Source organism: Salvelinus namaycush, chromosome 40, assembly GCF_016432855.1.
Source record: "Salvelinus namaycush isolate Seneca chromosome 40, SaNama_1.0, whole genome shotgun sequence".
In the NCBI taxonomy this organism is placed as follows: domain Eukaryota; kingdom Metazoa; phylum Chordata; class Actinopteri; order Salmoniformes; family Salmonidae; genus Salvelinus; species Salvelinus namaycush.
This window is the reverse complement of record NC_052346.1, coordinates 13,762,336-13,768,775: the sequence shown is the minus strand read 5'-3', so window position 1 is coordinate 13,768,775 and position 6,440 is coordinate 13,762,336.

The window sequence follows — 6,440 nt, the reverse complement described above, 5'->3', positions numbered from 1 at the left end:
GACCAAGGGAAAGCTGGGACAAAAGAGAGGCTCACATGGTTAGACTGTTTCCTGCTGTCTTCAGTCAGTGCATTTTCACTCTGTAGTGTCAACGTATAGTACAGTGCTGGTCCAGATCAATCCTGTCTTCATCAGTTGGTGTATTTCCAACCATGCCAGTACAGAACAGATTAGTTTGGATTGGACACAAGTCAAGACGTTAGATCTGAACTAGTGTGTCAGGATAGATGATAACACAGAAGGATTACCACACTTTACATTGTTTTTCCTGGGGGAGGGAACTTAATTGAATAAGTATTGCTTTTATTAGAATTAAATAAAATAAAATTGCAAACAATTTGATGGGCTTAGATTCCATACAGATTGAGTCTGCCTTGATGTCAGCATTGCACATTCTTCTCTCACATCCTTATCTATGTAGTTATTTAGTTGGGATTGTTAGTTTAACCTCAACACACTGCAGATACAGCTGCAACCTTGTAGAGTTAATACAGAGATGAACACATACTGTATTGTACTCAACCTTTATTTAATGTAGTCATTCATAATGTCATCTCTTTCCAAAGGTGCCAAAGGAACAAAAAGGTTTTGGTCGACAATAGAGGTGGATGCAGTTGAAGATTCCTTGATGAATTTTATCCGAATGGGAAAAACGCCTGGAAAACAAGACTGTGAGAAATGCATTGCTGCTTCTGGCCAAGCGCTAGTAAACAGGGACTGGAGAGCAGTAAAGTTCTATGTACACAACAGAATAGTTGCAGATCAGAGAAAATAAGTGTATAAGATGCTTCTATCTTGGTGTACCTCTGAGGATTTAATGGGACTTACTTGACTTAAGCTCATAGGCAGTTGATGAATGTCCTCCATCTCACTCTGTTTGGGGGAGGTTTTCCCAGGTGGGTTGTTCACTTTTGGAGTGACTAAGGTCTCAAGAATACAAAGCCTGCTGACTTTGAATGTTACAGAAAAATAAAATACATTTTTCTAAACTATTTATCTGTTACTTGGATATAATGACTCCATTACTGAAATGGTTGTTCCAGTTTAAATACTTTACAGTAGAACTACACTACAGAAGAACTACACTACAGTAGAACTACACTACAGCCGTTGAGTTGCCATCCGTGTTGCATCATTGTGGCATTCTACATGCAATATTTTCAGTCATAAAATAGAATGAATGCATCTAATATCGATGTAATAAATGTATCACTAGTCACTTAAACAATGCCACTTTATATAATGTTTACATAGCCTACATTACTCATCTCATATGTATATACTGTACTCTATACCATCTACTGCATCTTGCCTATGCCGTTCGGCCATCGCTCATTCATATATTTATATGCACATATTCGTATTCATTCCTTTACACTTGTGTGTAAAAGGTAGTTGTTGTGAAATTGTTACATTACTTGTTAGATATTACTTCACGGTCGGAACTAGGAGCACAAGCAATTCGCTACACTCGCATTAACGTCTGCTAACCATGTGTATTTGACCAATTTGATTTGATTTGATTTGCAATGTGCGGTCTCCAGTAGGTGGTAAAATTACAAGTGGACTTTTTTCAAGAAGTCAGCAACTTTCGGTGATTTCCTCATATTAGATTTTTTTTCTAGCTCATGAGTGTAATTTCTGTACTTCTATGATGTCTGGAAAGCAGGGTCCTAAAAAGGTATGTAAATGTGAGGAGTCCTAAATTGGTTAGAAATGCAAGACTGGGTGTGTGTGTGTGTGTGACAAGAACATTTGATTTGATTTGTTTTGATACGCTGCAGTATGGTATGTTACCACCAGGTGGCTTACAAAAATACCCCCTTCTTAGGACCCTGACAGTTTTGTGTGATTTTCAAACCAGGCATATTAGCATGCTATTTGCAGGCTATTCCAATGGTTTCCCTAGTTGAGACCATGGTTTTGGACCTAACTTGGTCAAAGGTCCTAATATGGAAGGTGTTTATATAAGTTGAGGTCCTAATACGATCTCAAAAACGAGAACACCCACACACACACACACAAAGACACAAAGAACTAAACCAATAATGTAAAGTGAGAATACACATAAATTCATGTCAGTTGTAGCAGCTCTCTCTCCTCAAACCAAGGTCATAGCAGTGTGTGTGTGTGTTTCCAGAGTTCCTGTGGTTTTGATAAATCCTCTCTTCCGCTTCATCTGTTCTTCACTGAATATGATCTCTTTCTATATTTCTCCCATCTGTACTTCCCCCCCCCCCTCTCTCTCTCTCTTTATCTCTCTCTCTCTCTCCCCCTCCCTCCTCTCTCCTCTGTCGGTTAATTGAGGTCAGTAGTGTGAAGAAGCGTGTGTGTGTGTACAGAAACAGAGACAGTAAAAACATCTTTGAACCCTCCAGTCCAAACAGCCACTGAGTAGCCCGTCTCTCATCATTCTCTCTTCAGACTGTATACACACGCTGACTCACCCAGTGCAATCTGAGCCAAACAGATGCAGATAATCCATACATTTTAGTATGTGGGTTTATGTGCTTGAGGATCTATGTGCACAAACAAACTCAGACACCACACACACACACACACACACACACACACACACACACACACACACACACACACACACACACACACACACACACATGGAAGTTAAAGGGGTTTTCTGTCCTTGTCCAATACCATCATAGCGAATCAATAGAGTCATCGCTCAAAGCCAGAGAAAGAGAAAGAGAGAGAGAGAGAGAGAGAGAGAGAGAGAGAGAGAGAGAGAGAGAGAGAGAGAGAGAGAGAGAGGATAAAGAGGGAGAGAGAGAGAGAGAGGATAAAGAGGGAGAGAGGGAGAGAGGGAGAGAGGGAGAGAGAGAGAGAGAGAGAGAGAGAGAGAGACAGAGAGCCAGAGAGAGAGAGAGAGAGAGAGAGAGAGAGAGAGAGAGAGAGAGAGAGAGAGAGACAGAGAGAGAGAGAGAGAGAGAGAGAGAGAGAGAGAGAGAGAGAGAGAGAGACAGAGAGACAGAGAGAGAGAGAGAGAGAGACAGCGAGAGAAAGACAGTGAGAGAGAGAGAGAGAGAGAGAGAGAGAGACAGAGAGAGAGAAAGACAGTGAGAGAGAGAGACAGAGAGAGAGAAAGAGATAGAGAGAGAGAGAGACAGCGAGAGAGAAAGACAGTGAGAGAGAGAGACAGAGAGAGAGAAAGAGATAGAGAGATAGCTAGTTATATTTCGTTGGTTTTATCTTCCACTTACTTAACTAGTTAATGCAGGTAATTTAGCCTAGTTAACAACTTGACTCAAACAAAGAGGAATGCTACTTATGTTAGCTAGCTGGATAAGCCTCTCCAACATTACAACTCTTCCAAGTCAAGCTAAGCTTTTGGTTTTATTAATGTATTGCCACCAGGGCCCGCCGGAGTAACTGCTAAATTGCTTGGTGTACACTGTTCTGCGTGATTGTGCACATGGATTGGATTATGGGTTTACTAACGCATTAGTTCTAGTAGCTATGTTGACTATGAAGTTAGCTAATATGGTGACAACAATGTAAGCTGTGTAGCGGGGTTATGATATGAAGGTTTGGCTTGGAGAGGTTTTTTTTCACGAGGTCACAGACAGCTGTTGGGGGAAAAAGTAAGAGAAGGAGAGCGTGTAGATGCGAGAAGGAATTATACAACGAGCAAAGTGATCATGTTGTTTGCTATGTGGTCTGCTATGAAAGTGAACTGTGTGTGCGGGTGATCAGAGGGGTATTCATTCAGCCGATTCTGTTGCAAAACGTTTCTTAAACGGAAGTAAACGGGAATGGACCTGCCTATTTTGTCCAATAGAAACTGTCGTTTTAGTTGCGAAACGGAACATTTTGCAACTGTTTGGACTAATAATTACACCCCAGATCAGCTGGATGCAGGCAAGAGTGTGCAAGGTGGTATTGAATGTGTCACTGTCTGTCGCCTTGATTACTTCAATTTGTCTCTCGACCTGTGCACCTACAGGACGTTATAAGCTTTCATTTGTAGGATAGGTTAGGATAGGTTGTCGTATAGATGAGGGTACAGGGTAGGGTACATTCGAGTATTATGTAGTAGCCTAAACTGTTACACTGAGCTGGGTGAATGGAATATGAATGACAGTTATCCAATATGCTGTAATAGAAATAAGGCCATGCCACTGGTACAGATGTAGGATCTTCCTTTGAGCCAGTTTGCTACCACAGGAAAATAATCCTGCAGCAACAGGAAATGTGAATTATTATGTGGATTAAATAATTGACAGACGTTTTTGTTGGGGTTGATCCATTTTTCATTTTAATGTGGAAACTTCAGAAGCCTTTTTAAACCTCACTTTAAAGTTCTCCTGCAACAGGGTGATCAAATTAAGATCCGACACCTGTAGCAGTCAGATGTGTATTGAGCACTAGTAGGTATCATGCAGGGACGTTCACCAGCCTTGAGACATGAAGTGGTGTGAACCTTGGCCTTCCCTAGCCTGCCTGATGGACTGACTCTACCCCACTGAGACGGTTGTGCTAGCTGCACTGGGTTTGAAGATGTCACTACAGCACAATGTGGCTTTTAGCTTCTCCCTCTGTATACAGTATAAACCCTCTGAGACCAGAATAATGGGATATCTCACTGTGTGTGTGTGTGTGTGTGTGTGTGTGTGTGTGTGTGTGTGTGTGTGTGTGTGTGTCTGTGTGTGTCTGTGTGTGTCTGTGTGTGTGTGTTCACTGCCCTCTTTTTTAATGACTTTGATGTTTTAGTGAGTTCCTTGCTCATATGTGATTTAAGTGGCAGAGACAGTTTTTAGTTGCTGTTATATTTCACATTCCTCTGATTCAATCCCCCGACTGTTCTATTGTAGTTCTAACTGTAGTAAATGAATGTCAAGTCTAACACCCACTCACCTTTCCCTTCCTCCCTCCACCCGCCCTCCATCTGAGATCCCAGATTAATTTAACCTGTTTGGGATAGGGGGCAGTATTTTCACGTCCGGATGAAAAGCGTGCCCAAAGTAAACTGCCTGCTACTCAGGCCCAGAAGCTAGGATATGCATACACTTAGTAGATTTGGATAGAAAACACTCTAAAGTTTCTAAAACTGTTAAAATAATGTCTGTGAGTATAACAGAACTTATTTGGCAGGTGAAACCCCGAGGACAAACCATCCAGGAAAAATAATTTGAGTTCACTGTGTTTTCTATTTGTTTTCTATGGGAAACTAGATTTACGAGGCACCTGGTTGCAGTTCCTATGGCTTCCACTAGATGTCAACAGTCTTTAGAAATTGGTTGATGTTTTTCCTTTGAGAAATGAAGAAGTAGGGCTGTTCAGACTGAGTGTCAGGCCAAGTGGACTGTTTGTTTGGTGCGTGCGACCTGGTGCACACGACCTGGAACTCGCTCCACTTTGATTTTATCCGCTATTGAACACAGTATATTCCGTCTTAAATTTGATTGATTATTTACATTTTAGGATACCTAAAGTTGGATTAGGAAATAAGTAACTTATTAGATCATTTGTAGTCATGTTGGGCGAGTTGGAACCGGTGTATTTCTGAATCAAACGCGCCAAATAAATTGACATTTTGGGGATATAACGAAGGAATTTATCAAACAAAACGACCATTTGTGATGTTTATGGGACATTTTGGCCAACAGAAGAAGATCTTCAAAGGTAAGGCATGAATTATATCGTTATTTCTGACTTTTGTGTCGTACCTCCCTGGTTGAAAATGATTTGTTTTGCATTTGTATGATGAGGCGCTGTCCTCAGATAATCACATGGTTTGCTTTCGCCGTAAAGCCTTTTTGAAATCCGACATGGCGGCTGGATTAACAAAATAAGCTTTATTTTGGTGTATTGCACTTGTGATTTTATGAAAGTTAAATATTTCTAATAATTTAATTTGAATTTTGTGCTCTGCAATTTCACTGGATGTTTGTCGCAACTGGCCGTAACAGGTTTCAAGTCCTTGAGATTCCCTGATTCGGACATTTCCCTGAAAACTCACCCCTTGATCAGTCCATCATAACTCTCCTCTAGACACTCTCTCTCTCTCTCTCTCTCTCTCTCTCTCTCTCTCTCTCTCTCTCTCTCTCTCTCTCTCTCTCTCTCTTATTACTTTACTAAACTGCGGAGATTGCGAGAGGAGAGGTGTGTGTGTGTGTGTGTGTGTGTGTGTGATACTGTAGAGACACTGTTGTGCTGTAATACAGAGCTCTGTCCATTACTGTCTGGCCTTATGCCAACTACTACCAGCACTGCAGTATCCTTCTGATGATATATGACTCAATGACATCTCTCTCTCTCTCTCTTCTTCTCTCTCTCTCTCTCTCTCCCTCTCTCTCTCTCAATCTCTCCCCCCTCTATATTTGTATTTATTTTAATCCACCTCAGCCTTTCCTCCTCCTCTCCTCATTTCCCATTCCCCCTTTCCTTCCTCTTTTCTCTCCCTCCTCCTCTCCTCCTCTCTA